This window comes from Dendropsophus ebraccatus, chromosome 9 (assembly GCF_027789765.1).
Source record: "Dendropsophus ebraccatus isolate aDenEbr1 chromosome 9, aDenEbr1.pat, whole genome shotgun sequence".
Classification (NCBI taxonomy): domain Eukaryota; kingdom Metazoa; phylum Chordata; class Amphibia; order Anura; family Hylidae; genus Dendropsophus; species Dendropsophus ebraccatus.
This window is the reverse complement of record NC_091462.1, coordinates 80,394,491-80,413,745: the sequence shown is the minus strand read 5'-3', so window position 1 is coordinate 80,413,745 and position 19,255 is coordinate 80,394,491. Positions and strand designations below refer to the sequence as shown.

The following is a 19,255-nucleotide window of genomic DNA, read 5'->3' as shown; positions in this document are numbered from 1 at the left end:
CAAGCAGGACGGACATCAGCTGGGGCGTGTCACGTGATACAAATGCCATGTGACAGAGCTGAGGGAAGCCCCTGGTTGTCCTGGCGACAGTTCAGCCAATCGTTTTTGAGGACAGGTGTGCGGGCTGTGGGTAGGCGGGGCAAGGAATCCCGCAGGTTACTTCATTCTTTTTTGTACAAGTTACTGTAATAAAGGGCCGGGAGGAAGTGAGACCGCCGGCCGCTCCGCTGCTGAGGGGCGGAGGGGGAGGCTAGTCCTGAAGCTGCCTCTGCACTGACCGCTTAAAGGGGCTTTCCACTTGCCTGTTTATGATATTAAATGGACTTGACAGGCAAATTGCTTCTCTCCTATAATGACACAGACCTGAGAGGTGTCCTGTGCAGCTCAAATGTTTTCTGCTTGTAAACCCCGCCCATCATTTAAAGCCACGCCCATAAGATGAGTGATAACGACCGTCATTGATGTTATGCTCTGGTAAAAGATGGGAACTCCACCTGCAGTGACTGCAATGCATTCTTACAGTGGAGCTATCATTTAAAAAAACTATTGGTGGGGGTCTGGGTGTGTGACCTCCACCGATCGCTAGAATGAAGCGGCAGACGCACTCAACAACGGACGTTCTGCCCCTTTATCTCTGCTGCAACTGCTTATACGAGCAGTCTACAAAATTATAATGGAGTCTATGGAACTTCTGGCAATTCTACATACCGCTGCCATTATAATTATTATTTATTTATAAAGCGCCCTTAAAGGGGTTGTCCGGCGATAAAAAATTATTCACAGAATAACACACATTACAAAGTTATACAACTTTGTAATGTATGTTATGTCTGTGAATGGCCCCCTTCCCCGTGTCCCACCACCCCCACCCGTGTACCCGGAAGTGTGGTGCGCTATACATTACCTCTCACGTGCCGACCACGGTCTCCGATCCTCAGCAGTGACGTCTTCTTCGTGAGTCCGGCGGATCTTCCCGAGTGCCAGCCGCCCTCTGCAGCGTCATCCGAAGCTCAGCCGCGATTGGCTGAGCATAACTGTGCTCAGCCAATCGCGGCTGAGCAGCTGATGACGTGGCCGCGTCATCAGCCGCTCAGCCGCGATTGGCTGAGCACAGTTATGCTCAGCCAATCGCGGCTGAGCTTCGGATGACGCTGCAGAGGGTTGCCGGCACTCGGGAAGATCCGCCGGACTCACGAAGAAGACGTCACTGCTGACGATCGGAGACCGTGGACGACACGACATGCGGTGAGTATAATGCACCACACTTCCGGGTCTAGCGTGGGTGGGGGGAAACACGGGGAAGGGGGCCATTCACAGACATAACATACATTACAAAGTTGTATAACTTTGTAATGTGTGTTATTCTGTGAATAATTTTTTATCGCCGGACAACCCCTTTAATTCCAGAGCACAATACAAGCGATAGGGGTGACAAACAGGAACAATACAAGATCAAACCACATTACATGAAGGTAAAAGACAGGCTGGTACATGGGGCAAGAGGACCCTGCCCGCGAGGGCTCACAATCTATAATATAAGGTACAGGGACGAAAACAGGAGGTAAAGTGCAGCCAGTCAAGTGTGATGCAGAATTATAGGTTGAAGCCTAGTCTGAAGAGATGGGTTTTCAGGTTACTTTTGAAGGACTTGATGGTGGATGAGAGACGGATGTGTCGGGGTAGTGAGTTCCAGAGTATGGGGGAGGCCCGGGCAAAGTCTTGGAGGCGGTTGTGCAAGGTACGAACAGGACTGCTTTTCGGCAAACAATACATGGAAAGATGAATGTCCAGCTCCAGACTTAGTTCACTTGCAATGTTTAATAGAAGTCCGGGCAAAATAAATTTTTTATATGTTATTACTTATGGAAAGTTGTACAATTTTCTAATGTACATTAATTATGGGAAATGCTCATATACTGCTATTTCCCTTAACCCCTAGACGACCCAGGGCGTATAGTTACGCCATGGAAGTCTGTCCCCAGACGACCTAGGGCGTAACTGTACGCCCTGGGTGTTTCTCCCGCTATGAAGCGTGCTCCGGAGCGGAGCGCGCTTCATAGCAGGTGGGGGCCGGCTGCAATCAGCAGCCGGGACCTCACCGGTAATGACACGCTGCAGCGATCGCGCTGCCGCGTGTCATTAACTCCTTAAACGCAAATATGGTATTAATAAAAACTAGAGATCATGGCGGAAAAAATGACACCCCATACAGCCCGTAGGTGAAAAAATAAAACTGTTAGAAGCGTCACAATAGGCCCATTTTATTGATAATTAATTGCCAAAAAAAAGGATTTCATTTAAAAAAAAATATATAACATTAGAGAATCTGTGTAACCTGCATATGGTTGTGTTCGGACTGACCTATAGAATAATTGTATCATGTCGCTTTTACCATATAGTGCATTACGTAGACACAGGAACCCCCCAAACGTTACCATATTGCATTCTTTTTTGCAATTTCACCAATTTATATCTTCATAAATAATATATTTGGAATTCCATCATACATGTTATGGTAAAATGTTATGTGCTGGGCACATATACAAAGTACTACTCCCCCATTATCTGCAGATAATGGGGGAGTAGTACCTGTGCTATCTATCACCGCCCGCGCCGCCGCCGCTCACACAAGTGCCACTCTTCATGCCCCCTCCACCGGTCCGACCTCCTCCTCCCGGCTTCAAACACTATAGCACAGTATTCTCCGCTGCCCACCCGCACCGCTGACTCCCACTATCCGGCCGACCGCCGCTCTCTACTCCTGCATGCTGGCCGCGTCAGCCCTCACCCACCCCCGGGGTGGGTGAGGGCTGACGCGGCCGGCCGGATTGTGTGAGGAGCGGCGGCCGGCCGGATAGTGGGAGTCAGCGGCGCGGGCGGGCAGCAGGGAGTCAGCGGCGGGTATATATGGAGGGGGTATATGCTACAGAGGGGGTATATATGGAGGGGGTATATGCTACAGAGGGGGTATATATGGAGGGGGTATATGCTACAGAGGGGGTATATATGGAGGGGGATGCTACACAGGGGATATATATGGAGGGGGATGCTACACAGGGGGTATATATGGAGGGGGATGCTACACGGGGTATATATGGAGGGGGTATATGCTACACAGGGGATATATATGGAGGGGGATGCTACACAGGGGGTATATATGGAGGGGATGCTGCACAGGGGGTATATATGGAGGGGGATGCTACACAGGGGGTATATATGGAGGGGGATGCTGCACAGGGGGTATATATGGAGGGGGATGCTACAGAGGGGGTATATATGGAGGGGATGCTGCACAGGGGGTATATATGGAGGGGGATGCTACACAGGGGGTATATATGGAGGGGGATGCTGCACAGGGGGTATATATGGAGGGGGATGCTACAGAGGGGGTATATATGGAGGGGGATGCTGCACAGGGGGTATATATGGAGGGGGATGCTACAGAGGGGGTATATATGGAGGGGTATGCTACAGAGGGGGTATATGGAGGGGGATGCTGCACAGGGGGTATATATGGAGGGGGATGCTACAGAGGGGGTATATATGGAGGGGGATGCTACAGAGGGGGTATATATGGAGGGGGATGCTACAGAGGGGGTATATATGGAGGGGGATGCTACAGAGGGGGTATATATGGAGGGGGATGCTACAGACGGGGTATATATGGAGGGGGATGCTACACAGGGGGTATATATATATATATGGGGGGATGCTACTGAGGGGGCTATATATAAATATATGGGGGGATGCTACTGAGGGGGCTATATATAAATATATGGGGGGATGCTACTGAGGGGGCTATATATAAATAAATGGGGGGATGCTACTGAGGGGGCTATATATGGGGGATGCTACTGAGGGGGCTATACATGGAGGGGATGCTACTGAGGGGGTATATATATGGGGGGATGCTACACAGAGGGGCTTATATGGGGCACAGTGGGAGCACGGTTACTGGGTGAAGCAGATGTGGACTTTGTATAGAGATGAGGATGATGCTGGAGTGAGGAGTCTTAAATGTCTGTCTGACAGATCCTGTGGGAACGAGTCATTGCCGGGGAAGTCTTCATGATGGCCGGAGCCAGATGGAGAGGAAAAGGAAAAAGGAACAACTTTGATTTAGCAAAACATCCCTCATGGAGAGAAGTCGCCTCCTGTAAGTCCTTGTCATTATCAGCTGAAGTGTCCCATAGACAGCAACAGCATCAGCAGCCTCCTGTATGGCGGAGGTTAGTGGGGTGGGGACAGGGCTAGAGGGGGCATGGTTAGCAGGGGGCCCACAATTTCTGAACCGCCCGGGGCCCATGGTATCCTTAATCCGCCCCTGGTCAGTGGCGTATCTGTATATGTTTTAATGGTGCCTCTGTGTGTGTATATGTGCGTCAATGTCTGTGTTTGGCAGGGGGGGTAGGGGAGCGTACAGGATTCATGGGGCACCGTACAGTTTTTTGCTATGGGGCCCTATAAATCCTAGCTACGCCCCTGTCTGCCTCCATTCCATATTTTGGAATTGTCTGATGGGACATATTGGGGACAATTTACTCAAGTGAAATCAAAAGTTTGTTTTTCTTTTCAGTTTGTGTGCCAGGTTCAATTTTGTCTTGTGTGCATTTTAATATTATGGTGTTGCGTTGAAGGTAATTGTGCTCCAAATGTTTTGTTTTTTTTTTTGTTTTTTTTTTAATAAACAGATTATTTCTGTTGTATCCCTAGGCTCTTTACCACATGGAAAACACATCTCTATTACATATGAACACAACGTGAGCACGCTTGAGTCCGATCGTTTTGCATTTGAATACCAGTAGCTGAAGAAGTCGGAGGCAGCCCTACGGAGTCCTGGAAAACAAAGATGCATTTATAGGTTGGGATACTGCCATAGACAGCCCAAGGCTGCATCCGACACACCAGGATGATTGTCACAACCATGATTTAGGATGATCTCAGACTCCTGAAACACTTTGGTTTCATGTTGTGAGTTAAAATAAAAAATTTAATTTTAAGGCGCTGGAGTTTTCTTTTGTTGTTCAGTAACATTTCTCTCACTTGCAATCAGAAGTCATTGGAGAGAATTTATTAATAGTGTGGGGTTTTCTGTATGAGGGTTTTTAAATCCTTCTGAGTATTATCCTTCTGATTTATTATTGTGGCGCACATTTCCTATTACTTGTGGCGGACTTAATTCAGGTGCAGTGCGACACCATAATAAAACCACTTCATACACTGAACATTCAGTCTGCGAGTTGTGTTTCCCTTGTGCTAAAGAGACCAGAGATTCAGCAGACAGCGCTGGCAGTAGCTTATCACTCTGAGGACAATAGGATTGGGCAGTTGAAATCCAACATGCCGCACTCTTCTCTCCCCCAACATCATCTGCTCTGGTAGAGCAGGGAAGCCCCGTGCACTATATTCATTTATCTGGTCTTGCTGAAGTTGTCAGACTTGGCTGACTTTTCTCTAAAGTACTTGGACATTTAGTTTGCACCATTAGTCGGCTTAGTATTACGGCACCAAAATTTGGCGCATGTAAGTCACAACCCCTTTACATCAAGGTAACAAACTAGAAGCAGCCCTAAAAATCTGGCCACTTTTTATTTGTGGCTAACAACAGGAAAGTTTGTGTTTGATTCTGGAGTTTTTCTCTAACTCCATTATAGTTTGATAAAAGTCCATTTATCCTTCACAGCATTAATGATAAAAGCGTCTCCAAGTGTTATAATCCCCTGCACAAGTGGTAAAAATCGATACAGAAGTGGTAAAAATCGATACAGAATAAAATGTTCTCAGCTTATTGTTTGTACACTGAGAAAAGACTGACAATACTGCATCATATACAGTATAGAGAGAAGACACTTACTTTAAAGGGGGTCTCCACTCTAGGCTAATATGATTTATAGTCTATGCTGTGGTTGTTGGCACCCCGCCAGTCAGTGGTGGATGACCTTACCTATGGACAGGCCATCAATTATATTAGCAAAACCTGGATTTCACGCTGCAAATTCACTGAGAAATCCCTCGCCTGTGATTTTCAATGAGAATACATACTCGCAGCGGGATTGTCATGTAAGTGGCAGCCCCCCTAACCCCCGGTGGATGGTACATACATTACCTGCTCCATGATCCGGCTTGCTTCGGGGCTCCCGACGTCTGGCTCCCGACCAATCAGTGTGCTGCAGCGGGGCAGCGCACTGATTGGCTGAGCAGGACATCCAGCCTGGAACGTCCAAAGCAAGCCAGAGGGTGGAGCAGGTAATGTATGCTCCGGCCAGTGTGTGTGTGGGGGGGGGGGGGTAAGGGGGCTGTCACTTACATACTAGCAGCAGGTTGTCAATCCCGCTGCAAGTATATATTCTCCTTGAAAATGACAGGCAAGGGATCCTCAACCGATTTTGCTGCAAATCAGCAGCGTGAAATTCACTGTGGAGCCGGTGTGTGTGTTTCTACCCTTAGGCCCAGATTTATCAAAGGGTGCAAAATGTAGACTAGTGTAAACTGCCCACAGCAAGCATTCACAGCCCCTCATTCATATTACCAGAGCTTAAAAAAGCAGTTCACAAATATTATTGGCCCGCCCAGAAGGCGCTGGAACATATACTCACCACAGCTTATCAGTGGCCCACAGCGCTGCTTCGTTCTGGTCCCGCGGCGACGTTCAAATCCGGCGCGCGCTCACATCTGCCTCTGCTGTGATTCATCTTCTCTGTCCTGTGATTATACGCCGGATCTCACATGCTTCAATGCATTCTCTAAGGAAGCGCGTGACTTCCGGCGTTCAATTACAAGGCAGAGAATAGGATTCACTGCAGAAGCTGAAGTGAGCATGCGCCTGATTTGAACAACACCATGGGACCAGAAAGAAGCCGCTCCGGCTCGCGCCTCCTCTCTCTGCGTGGAACAATTGACATGTCAATTCTCCTGAGCAGAGAGGCATGGAGAGAGGAGGTGCGTGAGCCCTCCCATAGACTGCCTGTGTGACATGGAGGCTGGCGGAATTCTGCCAGTTTTACTCCATGTGAACTGGCCCTAACATGATCACACACATCCATGTGTGGCTGATGGTAATAGCCTTCTGGGCACTACATCTTCTTAAAGAAAGGAATCCACATCTACTTCTAACACAAATTCTGGCATTTGGTATATTTTTTACTTTTGCACCATTTGCTATGCAGTTTCATTAAGACCATGTTTTAATAGTTTGGACATTTCTGCATGTGTCAATACCAGATATGTTTATTTTTATTCATAGAAAAAAGGGTAATTTGCAGTTTTATATTGAAGGGAAGTTTTCTATATTTTTATTAAGATGTTTATATTTTCTTTATACTTTTTAAGTTCCCTTAGGGGACTTAAATCATTCAATTGCTTGCTCTGTGCTTGAACACTGAATTGATTTACTGGCACTCTGCCGATACAGTCAGATACAGATTGTAGACGGATCAGTCACCTCAGCCACTGAGGCATTCAGAAGGCCTCTTAATGCCATAGGGAGCCAATCCAATTGGGAAACTAATCCAAACACTGAACTACCATTGATGTGCGGCTGTACTTTTTCTATGTGGCTGTCAGTGTTGATAGTGACATCCAAACAATTAAAAAAACAGCAACAGAGATCGCTTCATGCCTGCAGTTAGTGAAAGTATACTTGTCCTATACCAGTGTCTTCAACTAGTTAAAGGAGAAGTCCATCCTAAGCTAAATTAAAGTGTTTAATAGCAACATAAAAATTATACAAATTCTCAAAAGACACTTATTATGGGAAATGCACATATAGTTGGAGATTCATGAAAGGGTGTAAATATACACCTGGTGTAAACTGCCCACAGCAATTAATCACAGCTCAGCTTTCAGCTCTGGTAGAATATAAGAGGAGCTGTGATTGGTTGCGTTGGGCAGTTTACACCAGGTGTATATTTACACCCTTTCATAAGTTTCCCCCACAGTGTTTTTTCCTCCACTTACGACTGTATCAAGTCTTAAATTTCTTGATAAAACGGTGACGTCATGACTCACTGTGGCTGGGCTGTGAGGTGGTGGCTGCTTTGGTGTGTGCGATCACAGCAGCCTGCCTAACATCCTGATTTCTGGGGACCTTTCCCACTGTGACGTCAGCTGGATCCCCCTCTGGTGTTGGTCGGTAAAAGGAAACGTGTGTGGCAGCATAGTTCCCCCGTGTGTGTGCCGCTCTGCCTCTTCTCCTCCTCTCACCTGCTCGCTGGGACTGAAGTCTAGAGTGAGCCATGGCACTCTCACGCTGTGATAATAAGGCTGCTTGGTGATGTGGGGCTACTCTGGATGGCTCTGTCTCCTCACGCCGCTGCTGTGTGGTAGCAAACAGGATGACAGCTACAGCGTGAGGAGACAGAAGAAGACAGAGCCATCTAGAGCAGCCCCACACCACCTAGCAGCCTGATTACCGCAGCGGGAGGGTGCTGGGGCTCACTCTAGACTTCAGTCCCGGCAAGCAGGCGGGAGGAGGAGAGGAGGCAGAGCGGCACACACTCGCGGGACCGACTGATGGATCCAGCTGATGGCACAGTGCAGGTGGGACAGATCCCCAGAAATTGCAATGTTAGGAAGGCTGCTGTCATCGCACACAGCCCAACCCAGCCCGGACCCCAGGGGCTTATACAGTGTGTTGTGATGTCCCCATTTTATCAAGGAATTGACTTGATGCAAAAGTAAATGGAGGGAAAAATGCACATACTTTAATTTAGCTTTGGGCTGGACTTCACCTTTAATAAAAAGCAAAAACTTTTTAACTGTCCACTGTTCAGAATCGATAGATTCATCAATAGTTTGCAAATACAATATATATATATATATATATATATATATATATATATATATATATATATGCTCTAGCTTGTCTTCTGTCATTGTGTAACTGAGATACTGCCACCATGTGGTAAGATGATCGCATGACATGCTGAGACATTAAAGAGGATGTACTATCAGGTACATCCTCTTGAATCTGACCCGTGGATAGAACGGTGCCATCACAGACAAGCCGGTGCCGCGGTCCGTTTTCCGATCCACCATTGATTCTAACAGAGCCGCGTCATAGAGGGGAGGGAATTCCCTCCCACTGGGGGCGGGCAGTCTCCTGTGCTTCCTGTGCCTGATACCCATGCGTAGAAGGCCAAGTACACGGGAACCGGTCCGCGGATCGAAAAACGGACCAGGGTACCGGCTTGCCTGTGACGGCGCCGTTTATCCACGGGTCAGATTAAAGTGGATGTACCTGATGTGACTCTATGACGCGGCTCTGTTAGAATCAATAGAGCCGCGTCATACATCCTCTTTAAGATATGTTGGCCAATAGAGCGTGGCCTGACACCTAACTGTGTGGACAGTAGAGGGCACTGTGAGCCACACTCAGTAGCTGGGGTGGGGGTTGAAAGAGAATGATGCTGTGCCACCACTCGGCACTGCAGCAAAAAAAACGTGATTGCAACAGTCAGTCTGCACCCACATTGAAGATAGGCATACTTATAATGAGGATTGTGTCATCTGGCCCTTTACATTTTTTTTAATGGCTCAGACTGGTGCTTCTGTTCCTTTGGATATTTTTAACAAGTAGGAATTTTCTAAATGAAAGAAACTCATCAAAAATGGTGCCCCAACATCCGTCTGACCACAGCTGTATTTTGCAACTGTCATCTTGTGATGGGAGTTGTGGTCTTGTAACAGCTGGAGAGCTATGGTTGGACAGCAGTGCTCTACAGCTACAGCATTGTGGATGGCTATTAGTTACACAAGATTACAAAGTTTTCTCCAGTGAGTTTTCAGTATAGACAAAACTGGGTAAGGACAACCACTGAGAGCACATTATAAATGGGAAAAAAAAGTCATATTAATTAATCAAAAACACTTCTAATTTGCAAATATACAGTCATGGCCAAAAGTTTTGAGAATGACACAAATATTATATTTTCACATGATCTGCTTCCCTCTGGTTTTTATGTGTGTTTGTCAGACGTTTTTATCACATACAGAAATATAATTGCAATCATATTATAAGTAACAAAAGCTTATATTGACAGCTAGAATGAGTTAATGCAGCAAGTCAATATTTGCAGTGTTGACCCTTCTTCTTCAGGACCTCTGCAATTCTCCTTGGCATGCTCTCAATTAACTTCTGGACCAAATCCTGACTGATAGCAGTCCATTCTTGCACAATCAATGCTTGCATTTTGTCAGAATTTGTTGGTTTTTGTTTGTCCACCCGTCTCTTTATGATTGACCACAAGTTCTCAATGGGATTAAGATCTGGGGAGTTTCCAGGCCATGGAGACAAAATCTCTATGTTTTGTTCCCTGAGCCATTTAGTTATCATCTTTGCTTTACGGCAAGGTGCTCCATCATGCTGGAAAAGGCATTGTTGATCGCCAAACTGCTCTTGGACGGTTGGGAGACGTTGCTCTTGAAGGACATTCTGGTACCATTCTTTATTCATGTCTGTGTTTTTAGGCAAGACTGTGAGAGAGACGATTCCCTTGGCTGAGAAGCAACCCCACACATGAATGGTTTCAGGATGCTTTACAGTTGGCATGAGACAAGACTGGTGGTAGCGCTCACCTCATCTTCTCCGAATAAGCTATTTTCTAGATGTCCCAAACAATTATAAAGGGGATTCATCAGAGGAAATGACTTTACCCCAGTCCTCAGCAGTCCACTCCCTGTACCTTTTGCAGAATATCAGTCTGACCCTGATGTTTTTTCTGGAGAGAAGTGGCTTCTTTGCTGCCCTCCTTGAGACCAGGCCTTGCTCCAAGAGTCTCCGCCTCACAGTTTGTGCAGATGCACTCACACTTGCCTGCTGCCATTCCTGAGCAAGCTCTGCACTGCTGGTAGCCCGATCCTGCAGCTGAAACACTTTTAAGAGACGGTCCTGGCGCTTTCTGGTCTTTCTTGGGCGCCCTGGAGCCTTTTTGGCAACAATGGAACCTCTCTCCTTGAAGTTCTTGATGATGCGATAGATTGTTGACTTTGGTGCAATATTTCTAGCTGCGATACTCTTCCCTGTTAGGCTATTTTTGTGCAGTGCAATGATGACTGCACGTGTTTCTTTAGAGATAACCATGGTTAACAGAAGAGAAACAATGATGCCAAGCACCAGCCTCCTTTTAAAGTGTCCAGTGGTGTCATTCTTACTTAATCATGACAGATTGATCCACAGCCCTATCCTCATCAACACCCACACCTGTGTTAATGGAGCAATCACTAAAACGATGTTGGCTGGTCCTTTTAAGGCAGGGCTGCAATGATGTTGAAATGTGTTTTGGAGGATAAAGTTCATTTTCTAGGCAAATATTGACTTTGCAAGTAATTGCTGTTAAGCTGATCACTCTTTATAACATTCTGGAGTATATGCAAATTGCCATTTTAAAAACTGAAGCAGTAGACTTTGTAAAAATTAATATTTGTGTCATTCTCAAAACTTTTGGCCATGACTGTATTATTAAGAAATGTCATATAACACTATTAAAATAATAGTTTTCATAGTTCAATAGTTACATTGCCTAATATAAGATATTTGCATTATAAATCACACAAGAAAGACAGCAATCAGCATGTGAGATAAGCAGAGTAAGATGTCCTACATTAACCTGCACGGGTGCGTCATGAATTCACGGTAGTTGTTTTGTTAAAAGAAAAAGGAAAATAGAAAAGAAACACTGAGCAAAACCAAGAACTTGCTCAAGCAAAGAGATATGCAAAGCAGTAAGTGTAAAACCAGGCAAAAGCTGTGCAAGTTCCAGCATCACTTGAGCAGCAAGCATGTCGCCAATGGAAATTCCACGCTTTTACACACTTCTGCTGCACAATCTATGGGGACTTGTATCATTTATGTGCTTGCCACATTTTATTTCTTACAAGCTATAGGGGATAGATGAAATAAGAAACACATAGCACTACTCTTATCTATGGGATCACCCTAAATAGATCAGCTGACAACTATTCCATAAAACGTAACCTTTATTAGTGATATGTTAAAAAAGGTCCACTGGGCCATATACAAATATGTAGTCCGAAATGTGAGGTCATAAATTGTCAGGTAGATAACAATGTAAATAACAAAGGTAATGTGGGCCAGATAGATTATGGGGGAAATTTATCAAGATGTGCGGGGGGAAGGGGACAGCAAGGTGAGGAGGTGTTCATTCTTCAGCGCGGACAAAGCAGGAGCGCGCGCCTCCCATAGACTCCCACTATGAGAGGGAGGCTAACGGCATTCCGCGGCGGACAATTCTGCCGCTGAATTCCGCTAGTTTTGCTCAGTGGGAACGGGGCCTAAGGGGGGATTTATCAAACATATTGTAATGTGAAGCTGGCCCAGTTGCCCCTAGCAACCAATCAGATCCCACCTTTTATTCTTCAAAGCTTCTTTGAGAAATGAAAGGTGGAATCTGATTGGTTGCTAGGGGCAACTGAGCCATTTTCACTTTACACCATGTTTGATAAATCTTCCCTCAAATGATAACTATATGTTTTCCTCCTATTAGCTGACCCCCTTCCTCCTTTAACCCTCTCATTTCTATGTTATTCTTTTTCTTTTCTTACCCATCCGTAGATGGATACTCTGATGCCTCACTGTCAGGTTTTTAGACTGCATTCACTGACAATAATTTAGTTCAATATACTATTCCGTGCCTTCTGGGATTGGTGCAGCCAAGATGTATAACTGTAGAGATGACTGACACGGTGTGCATTATTACAATGATAGCTTTATTTGCAATATGGTTGTACATTTGAATCACTTGCAGTGGGAACTCTCCTGTTTGCTACACTTTTACCAGTGTCTTGTTTTCAGGATTGCCCCTTCTGTGACATGTAACCTGATTCCTATTTTCTTATATGCTTATATTCTTATTTTCTTTTCTAAAATTGTATTTTTGAAAATTATAATAAAAACAGATTTACAAAAAAAATAATAACTACAGTGCTGGGCAAAAGTGTTGGCACCCTTGCAATTCTGTCAGATAATACTCAATGTCTTCCAGAAAATGATTGCAATCACAAATGCTTTGGTATTAACCTATTCATTTAATTTGTCTTCAATGGAAAACCACAAAAAGAATTGTCAAAAAGCCAAATTGGATATAATTCCATGCCAAACATAAAAAAGGGGTAGACAAAAGTATTGGCACCCCTAGAAAAATCATGTGTTGCTTCTCTAATTTGTGTAATTAACAGCACCTGTTACTTACCTGTGCCACATAACAGGTGGTGGCAATAACTAAATCACACTTGCAGCCAGTTGAAATGGATTAAAGTTGACGCAACCTCTATCCTGTGTCCTTGTGAGTATCACATTGAGCATGGAGAAAAGAAAGAAGAACTGTCTTATGACTTGAGAAGCCAAATTGTGAGGAAGCATGAGCAATCTCAAGGCTACAAGTCCATCTCCAAAGACCTGAATGTTCCTGTGTCTACCGTGCGCAGTGTCATCGAGAAGTTTAAAGCTCATGGCACTGTGGCTAACCTCCCTAGATGTGGACGGAAAAGAAAAATTGGCGAGAGATTACAACGAAAGATTGTGCGGATAGTGGCTAAAGAACCTTGACTAACATCCAAACAAGTTCTAGCTGCCCTGCAGTCCGAGGGTACAACAGTGTCGACCTGTACTATCCGTCGGCATCTGAATGAAAAGGGATTCTATGGTAGGATACCCAGGAAGACACCACTTCTGACCCAGAAACTTACCTGAGAAAGCCAAAAACTTTTTGAAAGAATGTTCTCTGGTCAGATGAGACAAAAGTAGAGCTTTTTGGGAAAAGGCATCAACATAGAGTTTACAGGGGAAAAAAAGAGGCCCTCAAAGAAAAGAACACGGTCCCTACAGTCAAACATGGCGGAGGTTTCCTGATGTTTTGGGGTTGCTTTGCTGCCTCTGGCACTGGACTGCTTGACTGTGTACATGGCATTATGAAGTCTGAAGACTACAAACAAATTTTGCAGCATAATGTAGGGCCCAGTGTGAAAAAGCTGGGTCTCCCTCAGAGGTCATGGGTCTTCAAGCAGGACAATGACCCAAAACACGCTTCAAAAAGCACTAGAAAATGGTTTGAGAGAAAGCACTGGAGACTTCTAAAGTGGCCAGCAATGAGTCCAGATCTGAATCCCATAGAACACCTGTGGAGAGATCTCAAAATGGCAGTTTGGAGAAGGCACCCTTCAAATCTCAGGGACCTGGAGCAATTTGCCAAAGAAGAATGGTCTAAAATTCCAGCAGAGCATTGTAAAAACTCATTAATGGTTACCGGGAGCGGTAGTTCACAGTTATTTTGTCTAAAGGTTGTGCTACCAAGTATTAGGTTGAAGGTGCCAATCCTTTTTTCCTGACCATTTTTGGAGTTTTGTGTAAAATGATCAATGATTTGACTTTTTTTATTCTCTTTTGTGTTTTTTTCATTGCAAGCAAAAAAATGAAGATATTATTACTAAAGCATTTGTGATTGCAATTATTTTCTCGAAGAAATTGAGTATTATCTGACAGAATTGCAGGGGTGCCACTACTTTTGGGCAGCGCTGTATATGTCCAGAGAGAGCACTTATGTTCTTTGGAGCAGAGACCTGTCCAAAAAAAAAATAAAGAGGAAACCCCACTAATGCTAGTTTCCGAATGATCATACACCTGAGCCCTCTATAGACGCCCACAATGCTTCTCATATCATAGCATACAAGGTAGCCAACAAGACCATGAACAATGAAAAGACATGGTACTTGTCATGTTAGAAAAGAAAACATTTGGCATCACAGCGGGTTCATAATGGTAAACCTACTGTAAATGGAGGTCATATGGTACTGTAATACTATAATTCTGACATCTTTCCCCATTATGATAAATCACAGTATATCAGAGAGAATAAAGAAAGATTAAATAGTAGTCTGAAGCCTGGACCTGTAATAACACCCATTCACAGATTACCAATGTAATAAACACTAGTAGATGGCATATGGTAAATTACACAGTATACCCAGGTAACAGACAAGACCACATATAGGTAATAGGCACCATAATGACACTATAAGCAAGAAAGCAATATGTTATAAGACCCAGTGGACATATTTAGACAGATAAAACTAATAATGGTTAAGCTCGAAAGGAAGTCTATTTTTCTCAATTATTTTTTCCCTCTTCCACTGTTGTTACCTGCTAGGTTGATGGCCCATGGGCCCACATGATTTGTAAAGTCTATTCCAGAAATATTGGCTGGAATAAATCACTTATCGCATACACAAAAATCAGAATTATTCTGATAAGAATCTTTACAAATGTCAGGCGGGTGTAGCTCCCCATCCACATAACATCTCAGTTGTTCATGCTGCATTACTAGGTATATCAGCCACCAAACGTATGGACCTGTGCCAGACGGAATATGAAGCGCAGATCAATAGTGGTGTTGGGAATTAGACCCCCACTGATCAAATATTGTTTGTCTGTCCTAGGAATATACCATTGATAAAAAGTAAAAATAGAAATAATAGAAAACCCCTCTAGGCTGATCACAATGTGGCAGAGATCCCTAGCAATGATCTGTACTCTTTTTTCAATCAGAACATTTTTATTAACATTTTTTGGTAACAACAAAGACATAGTAGGACCACTGTACTCTGGAAGAGAATGAGGCAGCAGAGGCCCCTGCTGCAGCAGCAGCACAGGGAAAAAGAACATTACAAAGTTCTCATTCATTTTACAACACATCCATATATTGGAAAGATACTAGGTCCTCCAGTGTGAGGGATAAAGGTTCTGAATAACCACTTTTTACCTAGACTTTAGGGCTCGTTCACACAGAGCAAAAGCTGAATCAGCGCTAAAATTTCAGCCGTTAAAATAGGTGCAGAGCTAATTTCCATTGCGTTGAATGGAAATTCTGTTCTGCAGTTCACACGGTGGAATTTCCGCACTGAACTAATCCGCTTTCCGCCAGAAGAATGAACATGTTCATTCTTCCGCTAGCGGAAGCCTATACAAAGCAATGGGGCTCTGATTCTCTGTTTCAGTGCGGAATACGCGCGTATTCAGTGCGGAATACAAGCATAATACAAGCGGAAATTATGCGCTGAATCAGCGTGGAAATGGGGAAAAAAGGGGGGAGGAGGATTCTAGTATATATTCGAGTATAGTCTAGTTTACTCGCCAAATACTCGCTGAATTTCAGCGCTGAATGCATGCGGATTCAGCGCGGATTCCTCGAGTATTCCGCGCTGAATTTGTCAAGAGCTGATTACGAGCTGAACACTTTCCTAGTGGAATACGCAGGGATTCTGCTTACATTCTGCTTATATTCTGCTCGGAATTCAGCGTCAGTTGATTTCAGGCGGAAATATTTCCTCGCGTAATCTGCCCCTTTTGCTCTGTGTGAACGTAGCCTTACTTAGACTTCCCTAATGGTGTGTCCTAACTCAGCTGCTGTGCAATGGAACTGCCTCTGGGAGAATTAAACTAATAAAAAAGTACGTTAAAACTTGTACCTTTGGACAGCTGCTTTTAATCCAAGATCTGTCCTGGGGTCCGTTCAGCAGGTGATGCAGTTATTGTCCTAAAAACAACTTTTAATCCTACAACGATGTGTCTAACGGCCGGGGCTTGCATTTGTATATGCATGAGGCTGGCACAACCTCTCTGTCCTTCCTCCCCACCCTCCTCATCATTAGGAATGATCCAGGAACATTTACTGCTGTTTGAGCTTTGCACAGGTGTAATAACGATCCAGCCCATGTTCATTATGCACACAGGTGGGGAATAGGAAGCAATCTGCCTGGAGCATTCCTAATGATGCGGAGGGTGGGGAGGAAGGACAGAGAGGGTGTGCCAGCCTAATGCATATACCAATGTAAGCCCCGACCGTTAGACACAGCGCTGTAGGATTAAAAGTAAATTTTTAGCACAATAACTGCATCCCCTGCCGAACAGACCCAAGGACAGATCTTGGCTTAAAAGCTGCTATCTGAAGGTACAAGTGGTTTGGGGGGGGGGGGGGGGGGGGGGGTCAGATTGTGGGTACAGAGTCACTTTAAAAACACTACATTCATATTTATATTAAAAACTACACTGCAGTGCTTCCTGCTCTGAAGCCTGTTTCCAAATATTGCCCCTGTGCCATACATTTACACTGTGTGCAGCCATGACATTTGGAAACAGGGCTTGGTGCTGGAAGCCGAGTCCTGACTTCCAATCAAGTAGGAACAGGGTTGTAATATAGTAACATAGTTAATAAGGTTGAAAGAAGACAATAGTCCATCAGGTTCAACCTAGAGAAACGCTACTGTGTTGATCCAGAGTAAGGCAAAAACCCCTATAAGGCAGATACCAAAAAAATTCCTTCCCTACTCCAAAATGGCGATTGGAATAATCCCTGGATTAACGTACTGTATCAATGGGAGAGGGAGCGAGGAGGCTTTCCGACATGCGACACTTTAGGGGCTTGGGAACACCTCTATGACACTTAAAACTAAGAAAAAAAAGCCGTTTTCTACATTTTGGAGGCATGGTCAGATAGAAAGGTACCGTTTGTCTCCTTGTCCCAACATCTATCTAACAGTGTCAGCAGCTTGGGATAGCATTTTTTTTTAAATGGGGAATGGGGATCCCTTGTAGCACTGTGTGTGCCTGTATGTATATTTATGTAGCAGAGGTGTGTGTTTTGATGTAGCAGAGCTGGGTGTGTATTGTGTAGCAGTGCTGTGTGTGTTTTAATTTTGCAGAACTGGATGTGTATGATGCAGCAGAGTTGTGTGTGTATGATGCAGCAGCAGAGCTGTGTGTGTATGATGCTTCAGAGTTGTGTGTGTATGATGCAGCAGGGCTGTGTGTGTATGATGCAGCAGAGCTGGGTGTGTATGATGCAGCAGAGCTGGGTGTGTATGATGCAGCAGAGCTGGGTGTGTATGATGCTTCAGAGCTGTGTGTGTATGATGCAGCAGGGTTGTGTGTGTATGATGCAGCAGCAGAGCTGTGTGTGTATGATGCTTCAGAGTTGTGTGTGTATGATGCAGCAGGGCTGTATGATACAGCAGGGCTGTGTGTGTATGATGCAGCAGAGCTGGGTGTGTATGATGCAGCAGGGCTGGGTGTGTATGATGCAGCAGGGCTGTGTGTGTATGATGCAGCAGAGCTGGGTGTGTATGATGCAGCAGGGCTGGGTGTGTATGATGCAGCAGGGCAGTGTGTGTATGATGCTTCAGAGCTGTGTGTGTATGATGCAGCAGGGTTGTGTGTGTATGATGCAGCAGGGCTGTGTATGTGTGGGTATAATTGTACTGTCACAGAGAGTGTTAAAATGGACCTGTCAGTTCAATAAACTTTGAGCCCTTCACTGCACTAACCCCTTCATTGCCTTAGATCACCAGGGAGGTTTATTAGTATGATATTTTTGTCCTTCTTTTAGTTGTCTAAACCAGGGGTGCTTCTTATAGTCAGGTGTGTTTTTTAAAGCGGAAAATACCTTAGTTACATATTAAAGACATGGTAAAAAGTCTCCTTTTCAACATCTGATATGTGGTTTGACAAAGACATAGGTCTTTGACATTTGCCGATCCTTTCATTGTATTTTCATTTACATTTATTAGCATTTTATGTGGTGTCCAAACAGGGGGGGATTAACTTTACCATAGGCCCCAGGCTGTTCACCAAGCCTGGGCCCCCACCCCCACCCCACTGTAACTATACCAGCACTAGCCTGGCGTTCATAGTACAGGACAGATAATGTCATGATGTCCTGATTTGTGCAAAATTGCCATAAAAAAACTGTGATTTTTTTGCAAATCATGGCAGAAGTGTAGCCAGGAGACAGTACACCACTGAAAGTATAAGTCTTTTTGGGTGGTCATGGGCCCCCCAGGAGCTCAGGGCCCCGGGCTACCGCCCGAAACGCCCCTGTTATAATCCGCTACTGTGTCCAAATTATTTTGGATTTAGGGTTGTACATCTCAGTATCTCTTAACATATTTTAAGTGCACTTGGTTGTAGTACTGTATGTATGTTCGGAGTATATGTATAGTGTGCAGATAGTTCACACTTCTGCACATGTTCTGCAACTGCTTGGTCCATGCTATCATTGTCCTAACATTATGAGCTGCCAGGATTTCCTCAACGAAAATGGTGTGTATGTGTGTGTGTGTGTGTGTGTGTATGTGTGTGTGTATGTGTGTGTGTGTGTGTGGGGGGGGGTCTGGTGGGTAGCGTGTGTGTGTGTGTGGGGGGGGGGGTCAGGTGGGGTAGTTTGTGTGTGCATGGGGTCAGGTGGGG

The 19,255-nt window shown here is 44.9% G+C and overlaps 1 long non-coding RNA gene across 2 annotated transcripts; it reads left to right on the top strand.

The window, feature by feature from the left end:
* Positions 1–50: 50 nt before the first annotated feature.
* LOC138801167 (uncharacterized) lies at positions 51–4,930 on the top strand. Of its 2 annotated transcripts, none has more exons than XR_011364569.1 (3): positions 51–115; positions 4,033–4,156; positions 4,714–4,930. It is a non-coding gene; the product is annotated as an uncharacterized lncRNA (long non-coding RNA). The 2 variants fall into 2 exon arrangements; XR_011364570.1 differs by having other exon boundaries at positions 92–155.
* Positions 4,931–19,255: the final 14,325 nt, after the last annotated feature.